This window comes from Neofelis nebulosa, chromosome 11 (genome assembly GCF_028018385.1).
Source record: "Neofelis nebulosa isolate mNeoNeb1 chromosome 11, mNeoNeb1.pri, whole genome shotgun sequence".
NCBI lineage: Eukaryota > Metazoa > Chordata > Mammalia > Carnivora > Felidae > Neofelis > Neofelis nebulosa.
Genome location: NC_080792.1, coordinates 88,556,855 through 88,572,173, shown reverse-complemented (window position 1 = coordinate 88,572,173; position 15,319 = coordinate 88,556,855). Strand labels below are relative to the sequence as shown.

The following is a 15,319-nucleotide window of genomic DNA, read 5'->3' as shown; positions in this document are numbered from 1 at the left end:
GGAGTAGGTAGAGAGAGTCTTGAAAAAGAGATCGAGGAGGAATAGCCAGTGAAGAAGGAAGAAAACAAGAAGGGTGTGATACTGTAGAAGACACAGGATGAGAAGCAGATATGAAAGGAGGATGTATCAGTTAGCTATTGCTAAGTAACAATCCATCTCAAGACAGGGGATTAAAACTGCAACTATTTACTTAGCTCATAATTCCATAGGTTGGAAATTTAGTAGGTGCTCATTTGGGTAGTTCTTGTGGTCTCAGTTGGGCTCCCTGACAGTCCCTAACTGCAGCCAGTTATGGGTTATCTAGGTAGCTCTTCCAATGGATTTTGGCGTGAATAATTGTAGCTGCTTTTTGCAATATACCACAGAGGGAATAGCCAACAGTGAAGATGCTGTTAATAGATCAAGTAGGTGAAATTCTTGCCTCCACTGCTCAGCTGAAACTCCTATTGCTAGAGTCATCAGTAATAGCCACGTCACTTGGTTCACTAAATGACCCAGTGGTCATCGATGATATTGGCAGTAACAACTTCTAAGCAATGTGGGCAAAAGCCAGATTGCAATGGGGAAACAGGGACATCAGACATAGAAAGCTTGTTCAAGAAACTTGGCTGGGAAAGTGCAGATGTGTTGAAGGAGAGTCTTGTTCTGTTTCACTTTGTTTTTTGTTTTTTTGTTTTTTTTTATTTTTTTAATGTTTATTTATTTTTGAGAGAGAGAGAGAGACAGAGACATCATGAGTGGAGGAGGGGCAGAGAGAGAGAGAGAGGGGGGGGGGGGACACACAATGTGAAGCAGGTTCCAGGCTCTGAGCTGTCAGCATGGAGCCCATCTTGGGGCTTGAACTCACAAACTGTGAGATCATGACCTGAGCTGGAATCAGACGCTTAACCGACTGAGCCACCCAGGCACCCCTCACTTTGTTTTTAAGATAAAGGAGCTTGAATATATTTACATGTTAACAAGGAGTCGGTAGAGAAAAATAGGTTGAAGATACTGGAGAAAAAGTATATAATTCATATGGTTGGCATTAATGTTCAATCTGAGACCTACCCAGGTATGCCAAAAGTTAAACAAGAATACGGTAGGGGTGCCTGGGTGGCTCGGTCGGTTAAGCGCCTGCCTTCAGCTCAGGTCATGATCTCGTGGTCCATGGGTTCAAGCCCCTCATCGGGCTCTGTGCTGACCGCTCAGAGCCTGGAGCCTGCTTTGGATTTTGTGTGTCCATTTCTCTCTGCCCCTCCCCCACTCATGCTCTCTCTCCATCTCTCAAAAATGAATAAATGTTAAAAACAATCAAAAATATCAACAAGAATACGATAACCTACCTTCTCTAGCAAAGTTCAGAACAATGAGATGATTTGTATGTGAAAATACTACACGTGCTTGTAGATGGATTATGTGCATTACAAAACTTCAAGGGTCACTTGAGGACTCTCCACTGAGGAAAAACTCCTAGAAGCAGCTTTTTGTCTCTCCCGAACGATGTTTACCTTGGAGCAGGTCTCAGAACTATGTGGCATCTCCCAAAAGCAAATTTTTTTTTAACGTTTACTCATTTTTGAGACAGAAAGACAAGCAGAATGCGAGTAGGGGAGAGGCAGAGACAGAGGGAGACACAGAATCCGAAGCGGGCTCCAGGTTCTGAGCTGTCAGCACAGAGCCCGACGCGGGGCTCGAACTCACTAACCACGAGGTCCTGACCTGAGCCGAAATCGGACGCTTAACTGACTGAGCCACCGAGGTGCCCCCCAAAAGCAAATTTCAAATTCACAAAGCATTAACAAGTGGTGTACGTTTTATGAAGAATTTGGAGTAAGATACAGTTACACACAACATGCAGAAAAGCAATGAAAATCCTCAGTAACCATTTCTAGTTTCTTCATAAAGTTCCTTTTCAACCCATCTGTTAGCCCTTGAATATTTATTTTATTGTTCTAAATAGCTGTTTTGGTTCTTATCAGATATTTGCCCCTGATGAATAGGTGTCTTCCCAGGAGAGGAATTTTTCAGTCTTTCTGTTTGGCCACCTTGGCCTGTTGGGTTTTGTCTTCATGCTCATTAATTACCTCGGGGTAACAACATAGCTGCTTTGGCTCCAGATAGCACATCTGTGTTTGTCTCCATTTAACAGGGAAGGAAAAGCTTTCCCAGAAGTGCCTCTAGCTGACTTTCTTAGGGAAAGTCTGAGTAAGTGAGCATAAATTCTTGGGCACATTGCCATGCCAAATATAATCAGGGTTTATTAGGTTAAAAAAAAAAAAAAGGGCTAAGGGATGTTGGGGAGGCATTCGGCAATGTCAGCCACAGCTGAGTTCTTGGGCGGGTGGCTGTCCTGGTTCTGTGTCCAAGTGTGTGCTTGGAGTCTGCAACTCACATATGCTCTTTCTTGGCTCAGTTAGGACTCCGTGCCTCCTTCTGCTGACTCAGCCTCCCCTCCTCCCACCCACACAGCAGGCACCTCTGAGCCTCTGCCACGCTGCGATGCTGCCACAGTGGCTCCCAGAGCAGGCACACACACACACGCAACCAGCCATTCACGCCACCGAGCGTCCCAGGGAGGCCCAGAAGCGCAAACCGGATCTTCCTCGTGCCTGACCTTGGCGGCCATCTTCCTAACAATGTTGGCGTGGAACTACCACGCTGCCTAAGGGGGTTTCTTCCAGACTCTTAAATGTAGACTGGGGACAAAGGCATCTGCCGTCCTCCCCTGACTCTCTTCTTCATTTCGTCTTCATCAACTCCCAGGCCTGAAGTACAACATTCTTAGTTCTTCTCTGCCACAACCCCTTTCTTCCCATCTCCAGCCTCCTGGCTAAGCCTTAATGCTAGACCAGGGTTTTTTCTGTGCAACACAGCAGAAAGTCGAAAGTCTTCCAGGCCCTTGGTATGACACATGGGAGGTAAAGGAGTTTTTGATAAGCCTTTCTCACTTGACAATGCTGGAATATCAAGCCATTCTTCTCTGCAAAATTCTGTTTTGGGTTGCACAACATGGTGACTGCAACTAATGTCCCCGAGTCATACACTTAAAAATGGTTAAAATGGCAAATTCTTGTTATATGTTTTTTTTACCACAATTAAAAAATTAATAATGTAATATACTAAAAACCATTGAATTATATGCTTTCAATGGGTGAATTGTAGGGTAAACGAATTACCTCTCAATAAAGGTCAAAACCTGAATATTAAATTCCTTCTTTTTCTTTGCTCTTCTCAGGTAACAACCCAACTTAGACTCACTCCCATCTCAGTCACTGCAAGTGGATGCCTTAGGCTGTCTAGGCTCAAGCTCAGGTATGACAAAAGACAAGAAAAGCATATTAATATTTTGCTTTACGTAAATACTTCCATTAAACATTTGTGTAGACATCTCTCCCTTTCTTATTTAAAAAAAGAGCGCGCCTGGGTGGCTTAGCCAGTTGAGTGTCCATCTTCGACCTAAGTCACGATCTCGCCAGTCCCGAGTTCAAGCCCTGCGTCGGGCTCTGCACTGACAGCTCAGAGCCAGCAGCCCACTTTGGATTCTGTGTCTCCCTCTCTCTCTGTCCTTCTCCCATTAATGGTCTGTCTCTCTCTCTCTCTCTCAAAAAATAAAAATAAAAAAAAATAAAAATGGCATATTATACACACAGTTTTGCCTCTTCTTTTTGGTTGTTGAAACTATTTCCTCCAGGAAAACCTGATAACTGTCCCATTGACAACCATTAAGAGTATCCCAAATGTATCCAACTGACCTGTTCACAAGAAACAAACATATACCCAGAAAAACACACCCACTTATCCTCAGGTAGCCCGTGAGGCATGAAGTCAGGGAGGTTAATATACTACTACAGAGTTAAATAAACTAGTTTTAATCTGCTATTAACATTGTAGTTGAAATCACTTAAGGACGATCTGGTGTCTCCAGGTCATAGGATTGAGGATAGTACTAGATAGTGCCTATTTTGTTTTGAGCCTTTCATTTTAGAAGCTGTCTCAGTGAGAGTGAGCCGTTTTATTTGAATGCAAGTCCGGGCGGGGGCTGGCAATGCCCTATGCACCCTCCATTAGATTTACAGTCCAAATTCAATTTTGGTCTTTTTTGTTAAGACTTCAGACCCAATATGGCTGTGGTCAGGACTGAACACATAAGGAAGAGCTGGGTCTGTAAAATAATAGAATATTAGAGTTGAGAAGGACTGCCTCTCAAAAATAAAGAAAACTAATAAAAAAAATTTTTTTTAATAAATGAACTTTAAAAAGGACAATAGTTATTAATTTATTATTTATTTTGTTGAAATAATATTCACATAGCATAAAATTAACCATTTTGTTTTTATTAAATATTCTTTTAAATGTTTATTCTTGAGGGAGAGAGAGACAGAGTGTGAGCGGGGGAAGGGGCAGAGAGCGGGAGACACAGAATCCCAAGCAGGCGCCAGGCTCCAAGCTGTCAGCATAGAGCCCGACATGGGGCTCGAACCCATGAGCCGTGAGATCAGGACCTGAGCTGAAGTCGGACGCTTAACCAACGATGCTTTTGCCGACCATGTGCCCCGTAAAGTTAACCATTTTAGAGCCTACAACTCCGTAGCATCTAGTACATTCACAATGTTGTGCGACCACCAACGCTATCTAGTTTCAAACATTTACATCACTCCAAAAGGAGATCGGCACCCATTAAGCTGGTGCCTCGGCCTCTGGCAACCACTAACTACTTTCTATTTCTATGTGTTGACCTATTCCCGATATTTCATATAAACAGAGGCACAATATGTGCCTTTTTGTCTGGCTTCTTTCCCTTAGCATACTTTCAAGGTTCATCCAGATTGTAGCGTGGGTCAGTAGTTTATTATTTTTTCTTTTGGCTGGACAATATTTCATTGTATTTATGTACCATACTTTGTTTACCTATTCATCTGCTGATGGACATTTGGCTTGTTTCTACCTTTTGGCTGCTGTGAATAGTGCTGCTGTGAACATGGGTATACATGTATTTGTTTGAGTGTGCTTGATTTTTGCTGGAGGTAGGAGCAGCTTTTCATGCACTCAACAAATATTTATTGAATTAGGTTTGAACGGCTGCATCAACCACCGATTTCACAAATGTTTTGCTTTACTGGAGAAAAGTCACAGAATCTTAAAAATGTTTGTGGTAGGAACTTTATACGTCATCTTATTCAACCCCCTCATCATGAAACTACATGCACTCAAAGCACCAGTCTATTTAGAAGGCCTTAAATACAGTTTACATCATGATGTGTGGCGCCCTACTGATATTGTTCTTTGTTAACTCGACGTGTACAATACAGCTTTTGTTGTCACAAGATGGCTCCCTTTGAGAAGTGATGACAGGAATTTAAATTTAGCTTGTCATTCTTGCATTTCGCTTTTTGAAAAATTCCATGGAACCACTATCATCAGCTTTCTTTCTTTCTTCTTTCTTTTTTCTCTTTTTCTTTCTTTCTTTCTTTCTTTCTTTCTTTCTTTCTTTCTTTCTTTCTTTCTCTTTCATCAGCTTTCTTTCTTCCTTTTCTTTCTTTCTTTCTTTCTTTCGATCTTTTTAAGTAATCTCTACACCCAAAGTGGGGTTTGAACTTACAACCCTGAGATCCAAAAATTGCATGCTCTACCAGCTGAGCCAGCTAGGTGCCCCCTGTCAGTGTTCTTTGTATAAAGTAGATATAGCAGTCTTTTTTTTTTTTTTTTTTAATTTATCTCCACACCCAATGTGAGGCTAGAAGCTCATGACCCTGAGATCAAGAGTCATATGCTCTATGGACTGAGCCAGCCAGATGCCCCCACACAGTCTTCATTGATTCAGTGATAAAATTACTTTTTGGCCCCAAATAGTGTGTGTCTGCTTCATCATATATTGTGGGAATTATTTTCTGTGTCCTTTCTTTGATGTTGAAGACTGTTTTGCTCCGGATTAGTATCCCCCCCACCCCCCACCCCCCCCCGAGCTGTTGTTGACATATAACATTATATTCTTTTCAGGTGCACAGCATAATAATTCAGTATATATATGGGATAGTCACTTTCTCATTAAACAAACCAGCCATAGGTCCTTACCTTTGCAAGGGAATGCAAATATTTCCTTAAACATTAAAGTTAACTTAAATATTTTTCTCGTATCTCATTTTGTAATTTTCTCTCTAAATTTTTAGCAGAGCTGAATGAAATTGACAAAAGGCATGGACTGCTGCATTATATCCACTGTGGGCATAAAGCCAGCGAATTCATGGAACAGTGATTACTACACCTTGACTTAGCAAACCAGATAGCAGTAAAAGTCAAGGCTGGAGGACAGGACTTCTCTGCTGTCCCTTCCCAAACCTGGAACAGTGCTTGGGACACAGTAGGGGTTCAGTAAATATTTTTTGGATGAATGAAACTAATTTGACTCTGGTTTCTGAAATAACACTAATAAAACTAGATGTAATTTAAAAAATAACATAGTGAAAATGATTATTTTCATTTAAATAAAGATTATTTAGATCATGAAAATAAAGATTATTTTAATCATGGACTATCTCTTATGAGTTACATTTTAAATTATTATCTAAGTATATAATTTAATTATTATTATTTAATTATCTATCATGGTCCAGGAACTTAAAGAAAAGAAAAAAGTGAAAGAGAAAGAAAATTTACTTTTAAGGGATGTTTTTGTTTTGACGGACTTTGTTTCATTTTCTATTTCAGAAGCTCTATAAATCCTCACATCTTTATAGCAATTTACAAAGGACTCTCCAACCACTATTTTATAGTGTGTGTTGTTTTTGAATGGCGGGAAAAACTATTTCTTAAAAAAAATTTTTTTTGAGATTTAAAATATTTCTAAATAGCAATGAATTATTAAATTTCTTTAAATGTTTATTTTTGAGAGAGAGAGAGAGCACGAGTCAGGGAGGGGCAGAGAGAGAGGGAGACACAGAATCCGAAGCAGGCTCCAGGCTCTGAGCTGTCAGCACAGAGCCTGATACAGGGCTCAAACCCACGAACCATGAGATCATGACCTGAGCCGAAGTCAGATGCTTAACCGACTGAGCCACTCAGGCTCCCCTTTAAAAAAAAGGAGAAAATACAGCAGAAAATTCCCCAGTTATTTAGAACCTGAAGTCTTAACACTCCATCTTTTTTAATAACCAAGTGTTATTCTGGGGATGCAGCGAGAGCAATACATAAGAGTCAACAAATCCTTGCTCTCTTGGAACTTACATTCCAGTAGAGGCTCAGTAAGACAGGTAATAAAATAATAAACCTGCAGTACTGTGGAAAACTAGCACAAAAAGAATTAATGCTAAAGAGCTGTGTAGAAACAAACCACAAACATCTATCACTTTATAGAGAATATTCCTTACTCATTTTAGTTGAGGATCTTAAATTTTTGTGTGTGTGGGGGGGAATCAGAGAAATGCATGCACACGGTTTTAAAAAATAAAGCATATGAGAGTTTATAATGAAAAGCAACATTGTTCTGCCCACCTTCCCACCTCATCTTCCCCAGAAAACATTATTATTATTATTTTTTAAGATTTTATTTTTAAGGGGGCGCCTGGGTGGTTCACTGGGTTAAGCATCCGACTTCCGCTCAGGTCATGATCTCATGGTTCATGAATTCAAGCCCTGCATTGGGCTCTGTGCTGACCACTCATTGCCTGGAGCCTGCTTCAGATTGTCTCCCTCTCTCTCTGGCCTTCCCCTGCTCTACTCTGTCTCTTTCAAAAATAAATATTACAAAAAAATTTTTTTTTATTTTTAAGTAATCTTTACACCCAACATGAGGCCTGAACCCATAACCCTGAGATCAAGAGTCACATCCTCCACCAGGTGAGCCTACCAGGTGCCCCAACTTCCCCACTTTGTAAAAGGAAGATCTGGGAGACCCTTCCAGGCTTTCTACTTCTGCTACTTCCCTCCATCTTCCAAAGTCTTGTCTATTGAGCTGTTCTAAAACTTTTACAAAAGATATGCATTTAAAAAGGGTCAGTGGCTAAATCTAAAAATGGAATAACGTAAATGTTTATTTTGAGGTAGGCCTGAGCATGTTCTTTAGTCTTAACACCGTCACTCTGTGGGACAGAGCAGTCAGTGTTCAGGTGGCAGGGCTGGGGATAGGCCTTGGTCACAAAATTTAAGGGGCACTGAACTCACTAGTTTAGAGAAATAACATTTTAATGCAGTATTAAAAAATAGAGATTAATGCAAAAATATCTATAAGGAACAAAATATCAGCGTTTTAAAATAAAGACAGGCTCAGTAGAATGAGTAAAGAGACAAACAGAAGTGATTATAGTTGCACCTCACCATTAACAATGACCTCATTCTATGGCATCTATGATTATATAGGTTGCTTATTACAGCTGAAAAGCCTTCAGATGAGGGGGTGAGGTGAGCCTTTCAGATTAGGAATATGGATACTGGATTTCAGGGGTGCCCCCACCACTTTGACCTCGAAGCTTGCAAACGAGGGCAGTGTTGAATTAAGAAATATAAATTTTGTTATTCAAAACGTGAATCGAGGGGAAGAGGCAGCAGGTAAATTCACTTTGTCCAGAACTTCCAGCAATTCCAGTGTGGTTCCCTCCCTTTGCTCTGGGCGAGCCTGTTGGTCCAGCTGAACAGTGCTTTGAATAAAGGTCAGCCAAGAGGTCGCCCTCCTGATTATTCTTTTCTACCGCGGGGAGGAGGGGGCCCTGGGCCCCTTATCCACCCCTGAGTCGCTGCAAAACCCTGGGCTTCCCTGACAGCTGCGAATTCCTGCCAGGAGCCACAAAGCTTCTGGGGTTGCCATGGTCCATGAGAGTGAAATGCTGGCCGCCCTCTGCTGCAGCAGCCCTGAGCAGGCTGTTGCTGCCTCCTCTCCAGTCCCTTTCAAAAGCTTTTAAAGGAGATCCCTGCGGGGAGGAGGGAGGACGGGACAGTAACCAGGGCTTTCGTCCAAGCGGCTGGGGCGAATAAAAGAGGCTTTTCTCAAACGAATGGAGCAAGTGCTGGGCTTGTTTCAAGGGATTTTTAACACTCGGTCTTTCCCTGGAGGAAAGGAGAGTGCAGAGATGGTCCTTCTCAAGCTTCAGTTGTTGTAGGCAGCTCCTTTCAGTTTTTTCAAGGGATTCCGCACCCTGGGGCCTTCCCCGGAGGGAGCGGAGGGCAGAGAAGACACTCCCTAACTTAACCTGCTGTGGGCAGCTCCTCCTAGCTTATTTCCAAGGATTTCTCACCCTGGGTCTGGTGAGATAGATACAAGAAAAGAAAAAGAAAAAGAATCAATCAGCCCCACGCTAGCAGGCTGCGGTCAGCACTGAACAGAGCTCTCGGGTGTGACTTGCCAATTCTGGGCACACTTTTCAGAAAACGCGCAACTAACCGAGATGACCAGAAGCCCCAGGCCTCTGGGTCTTCCTTCACACCTTCCTCCCATTCCGGTCGTCAATAGAGTCTGGGGGCCGGACGGCGGGCGGCTGGAGATCGGCTCCCCGGCAGCGGCGGGTGCAGACAAAGGGGCGGCGGTGCGGGGCTCAGGCCGGGGTCGGGGGCGAGGGGGGCGGGGGGGGGCGGGGGGGGGCGGGGGGGGCGCGGGGCTCGCGGCGCGGGGCCGGGCCGGGGGCGGGCGCGGCGGCCGAGCGCGCGGGGAGGAGCCGCGGCCGCCTCTTCTCCTGGCGGCGCGCGCCTGCCCGGCCCCGCGGCGGCGGCGGCGGCGGCGGCGGCGGCGGCGCGTCACGCTCTCCCCCGCCCCGAGCCGAGGAGCCGGGAGGCGGCGGCCGCGCGGCTGCTGCTGCTGCTGCTGCTGCTGCTGCTGCTGCTGCAGTGGGGCAGGTGGCGACGACTGGCGGCGACCGAGACGGCGGTGAGCGGGGCGAGGCGCGGGCCCTCTCCCCTTCCCCGGTGCCCTCTTCCCCTTCCCCTCGCGCCGGGCCGGGCCCGCTCCCGTCCTCCGGGCCGGGCAGTGAGGGGCCGGGCCCGGCGTCCGGGAGGGCCCCGAGTGCCCCTCGCGGGGCCGCTCCCGAGGGGAGATCCGAGGAGTCCCAAGCGGGTGGCCCTGGAGGTCAGCGGGGGGCCCCGGGGTGCCCCCCCCACCGGAGCCGGAAAAGTGGCCGGCCCTGTCAGCGCCGAGCCCGGCCTTCCCTTCCTCCGTCCGCCTCAAGATGGAGCTTGGAGTCCTTGCCCCTGCGCCGCCCCAGGCGCCGCTCCCTCCCGGGCACCCCGCTCCGCTCCCCTCGGCCCTGGGGGTGGGGGTGGGCGTTGGGGCGGCCCGGACCCCCCGGGAGGCCGAGCCCCGGGGGGACCTGTTGCCCCCGGGCGCTGCCGCCGGTCTCCCGAGCGTTCCTCGGGCCCTGCCACCGGGTGCCCGCGAGCCGGAATGGAGGGCACCCTGGCCGTGGCCTCCGTGCGTGCGCCGGCCGGCGGGCTGGCCCGGCTGGCCTCGGGCCTGGCTGGCTATGGCTTTTGTCCCCCCACCCCGCCTCCCCTAGGTGGGACTGATTGTTGGAGAAGGTGGATGACAAGAGGTGACCGGGATTTCTGAAATAACACCACTGCCGCGTAACCGGAGCCTTCTCCCTCCGCAGGGGATTCGCTCGGAAGACAGATGACACTTGTTTAGAGGTTATTTTAAAAGCACAGCCTTCTGATGCCTCCTACTTCGGAGGTCCTGTGCTTCAAAAATGTGATTTTGAATTGGGGATAAACCCTGAACTCGGCTGTTTCTCCACTTCGTGTGGCTTTTCCATCTGGCAGGAGCCGAGCACCACCCCCTCCTCCCTTCACAGCCCCACCTCTTTGGTATGAAGAAATTACACGTCAAGTCTGTAATCTTCTACCTGCCTGTTTTTAGCAAAAACTTGGCGGCCAATTACCGTATTTAAAAAGGAGGGTGGAGAAAATTGAATTTTTTTTTTTTTTTTAAGCAACCTTGCCTTCTTCCTGTTATAGGTTAGGACAGTGCCCGGCCAGTAGGAGCTCAGTATTAGTGTTCCTGCTGTTGTGGTTATGATTCTGGTTGTGTTACTATTTCATTATTACTATAACCTGTGGTATCCACAAGTTAGGCGAACAAATGTGTTTGACTTTTGGGTTTAATGATGACCTTTTGCAAGAATCCTCAGTTATGTTTCTTCTCAGCCTTGGGGCATTTTTTTTTTCCCTCTGGAAATAATAACAATTAACATTTATTGAGGGCTTCCTTCCGTCGGGCTCTGGGCAAGTCTTTTGTTTTATCTTCTTAATCATCCTAACTCAATGAAGGTGCTATCATTATCCCCATTTTACAGAAGAGGCAAGGAAAGGTCAAGTCCCTTGCCCAGGGTCATACAGCTAATCAGTGGTGGTGTCAGGATTTGAGCTCAGGTATTGACTCCAGGTGCTTAGTTATTAGATTCGTATAGTGAATCTCTGGCAAGGAAAAGGCTGGCTTTTAGTAAAGCAAAGGAAGTAGGTGATTGCTAGGACAAGGCTGGTGCTGGGTTTTTGAGGTTCAGAGAATGTGGTAAAGTATATCTTAGGCCCCCTTATTCAAAGGAGTGAAAACCGAAACTGGGTGGGACCCTCAAGTAGGTATTGTCTGCAGATAAAGATCATGTCCTTCCCTACCTTTCCAAGAATTGCTTAAGCTTCTGCTTGTGCTTAAGCACAACATAAGCCGATCTGGCTTCTGTTCTTTAGGAGTTTAGAATTTGGTGTCCTTCTTATATTTAAAACATTTTTTTTTACCCAGTGTCTAACATTTAGTCTCTTGCATCCCATGTGACCCCTGCATAAATTCACATGAACATAACTCAGTAATGTTTGACCCTCCCCCCCCTTTTTTTAATATGTTTCCCCACTTAGTGCGAGTGAAATAGAGGCAGAGAGAGGGAGGGAGAGAGAGAATCCTAAACAGGCTCCCCGCTGTTAGCTCAGAGCCAGCTTGGGGCTCAATCCCATGAATCGTGAGATCGTGACCTGAGCCAAAATCAAGAGTTGAACGCTTAACCGACAGAGCCACCCAGGCACCCCCCTTGACCCTTGCTTTTTAAGTACTGTCTCTGTTGGGATTGTAAACCCAATAGATGGTTAATTAGAGACGAACTGGTCCTCTTGTGCTCCATACAGAGGCAGGCATCTTTGAATTTATCACTTATTGGCTGCCTGGTGTCATTATTTGTAGATTTATTTCTGGCTATATATATATATATATATTTTTTTTTTTTTTTTTCATTCTGGAAATGTATGTGGTAAGGACCTTCCACTTTATTTTTCACTTTATATTTTATTTATTTAAAAATTTTTTAATGTTTATTTTTGAGAGAGACACACACACACACAAAGAGAGCGAGCAGAGGAGAGGCAGAGAGAGAGGGATACGCAGAAACCAAAGCAGGCTCCAGGCTCTGAGCTGTCAGATCATGACCTAAGCCGAAATCAGACGCTTGACTGACTGAGCCATCCAGGGATCCCTATTCTTATTTTTTTTTTAAAGTTTATTTGTTTTGATATAGAGAGAGTGAATGGGGGAGTGACAGAGAGGGGGAGAGAGAGAATCCAAGCAGGCTCCCCGTTGTCAGTGCAGAGCCCCATGTGGGGCTATTTCATTTTTTAAGATTTTTTTTTTTTTTAAGTAATCTATACACTCAGTGTGGGGCTCAAACCCACAACCCAGAGATCGAGGGTTGCATGCTCTACTGGGGCACCTGGGTAGCTCGGTCCAAGTTCATCTGACTTTGGCTCAGGTCATGATCTCACTGTTCTTGGGTTCGGGCCCCACGTCAGGCACTGTGCTAACAGCTCAGAGCCTGGGGCCTGCTTCAGATTCTGTCTCCCTCTCTCTCTGCCCACCGCCCCCACCCCCCGCCTGCTTGTACTCTCTCACTCTCTTTCAAAAATAAACAAACATTAAAAAAAAACTTGCTTAAATTATTAAATAAATAAAAGAGTTGCATACTCTACTGACTGAGCCAGTTGGGCACCCCCTTGTATTTCAGTTCATAGGATCCTCTGCAGGATTCTGCAGAATCCTGTGTTCGGTAAATATTACTTAGTTGATAGCAAATATGAGGTTCATAGGTTGTTAAGATTGGTTTTATAGGAGTCAAAGCTCAAGAAAAAAGCAGAGGGTAGTGTGGTAAAGTTACGTGGAGATGGCTTAATATTTCTTAACATTGAAAGGAAATTTTATACTTTAACCATACTACTTTCCATTTTTCTATTTTATCCCAATTTTCAGTTTCTTAATTTCCTTGTACAAATGAGGTGTGGGGTTGAGTGTGTTTTTCAGATAGAAAGAATGGACAGTGGTGTTGATTAGTTGTGACGGGCCTATAGTTCTTTACAGTATTTTTGAAGTGTTGTGATATTCTCCCCAAAGGCAGCAGGTGGGGCTCTGGAGTACCTATCTGTGGGCTGTATTAAGTCTCATTTGGTATTCACTCAACAGATATTTATTGAGCACTGCTGTGTGCCGTCCTGGGTGCTGATGATATAGCAGTGGATGAAACTGAAATCTTTGCTCTCTTGGAATCCCCCCTTCAAGTAAGGGAGGCATACGATAATAGATAGGATGGCAAGAGGAGACCTGGCTGACTATGTAACTTTAGAGATCTAGAGGAAGTGAGGGAATGTAGATCCTTGAGGGAAGGGCACAGTAGGAAGAGGAGTAGTAAGTGCAAAGGTCCTGAGGTGGGAGTTTGGGAGGGGGCAGGTAATTTAAGACTATATAGGTTATAGTCCTTAAAATATGTGTTTATTAAAATACTTTAAAATAGTGAAAGATACAGGATAATAACATGTTATTGGTTTTGTTGAAGCAAAAGTTAAATATGAGGGAACTGAGGCTCAAAAAATTTTACTGATTTGTCTAAAATGCCACACAGCCAGTGAGTACAGAGCTAGAAATTGAACCCTACTTGATGGTATTTTATTTATTTGTTTATTTATTTACTTATTTATTTATTATTTTTTTTTAACATTTATTTATTTTTGAGACAGAGCATGAACGGGGGAGGGGCAGAGAGAGAGGGAGACACAGAACCGGAAGCAGGCTCCAGGCTCCGAGCTGTCAGCCCAGAGCCTGATGCGGGGCTCGAACTCACGGACCGTGAGGTCGTGACCTGAGCTGAAGTCGGATGCTTAACCGACTGAGCCACCCAGGCGCCCCTACTTGATGGTATTTTAAGCAATGTGCAGAGTTTGTTGGCTGTGGCACCTTAAATGGCTGGCAGGCCAGACCGGTACTTGATGTTCAGCCTTGCTAGTGAGTGTGTATACTTTGCTATTTGTATGCAGGATCTTTGCTCAACCCTGGGAGGCCTTGTAACTGGCATTGCATATATAGCTTTTTCCTGGAATTGTGCTCCTGGCAGCAAAGCCTTCCTTTTTAGTCTTAAAAGTTTCATGTTCAAAATCTCTGTTTAATACAAACCTTCATGTAAGTCTCTTCAATCTTAATTGGAAAGTATTGTCCGTATTTCTCTGGATATCAATTTTTTAGATAACTACTTAGGGGGGCTTTAAACTATTACAGTATCTTACATATTTTTAATATACATAGTGTATGTTTCCCATGTAGATGTAACTCAGAGAATCCATATGCTTTAAATCAGCATTTGAGTTACAATGCTCTTTTAAGGGAAAACATATTGACTGATGGTACTACACAAGAATTTCAAGTAAGAGTGACCTCTTCAGATTTCAATCAGGGGAACAGAGGATTTTTTTTCTTTTTTCTTTTTTTTTTTTTTGTAAGTTTGGCAGATAGTAATTAACCAACCTTGAATTTGGCTAGGACATCTGGGTTAATATCCTGGTCCTGGCACCAAGTACCAAGGAATCTTGGCCACAATTAGTAAAGAGCTTTTTTTTTTTTTTTTTTTTTTAATCTCCATCTGGCACTTCCAGAAGGACACATTCCACTAGCACTAACTCAATGGGTGGGTCTGGTTTTTAATTGTCTATCTTAAGTGGTTCAGCAACAAAATCTTAAAAGTATTCTTCGTAAAATCTTTGAAAAGAGGAAGTAACCCCATTACAGATCCATAGTTGGAACTCTCTTGGGTATCTCTTTCCCTGGGGAAATGTAGTCTCTACCTCTTCTCCAGAATCATAATGAAAGTATAGATATTTTGCTGCCCTAATGTTTTATGTAAGCCTAAGTTCTAATATACTTGTGATTTGAATTAAGTGGTTTGATATTTGTATTCTCTTTTGCTTACTTATATCTGAGTATAGCTTGGATAAGAGCCCAGTTTTAACTCTGCCCGTTTTTTACGATTAAAATTGCCGAGTCCTTGATTTAGTCTCTGAAGTTAAAGGCCTGAAGATCTAGATGTTCGGTGTACAAATCATTTAAAATTTGGGCTCG

General features: G+C 44.3%; 1 protein-coding gene across 13 annotated transcripts in view; it reads left to right on the top strand.

Moving 5' to 3' along the window:
• The first annotated feature begins 9,686 nt into the window (after positions 1–9,686).
• CLIP1 (CAP-Gly domain containing linker protein 1) overlaps positions 9,687–15,319 on the top strand; it is a 127,440-nt gene continuing 121,807 nt past the window's right edge. For 7 of the 13 annotated variants that reach the window (XM_058691341.1, XM_058691340.1, XM_058691338.1 and 4 more), the window contains exon 1: positions 9,690–9,832. The gene's annotated coding sequence lies outside the window, so the exon portion shown is untranslated. Of the gene's footprint in view, positions 9,833–10,917; positions 10,984–15,319 lie in introns of all 13 variants that reach the window. The other 6 variants (XM_058691347.1, XM_058691346.1, XM_058691345.1 and 3 more) reach the window with 4 other exon arrangements.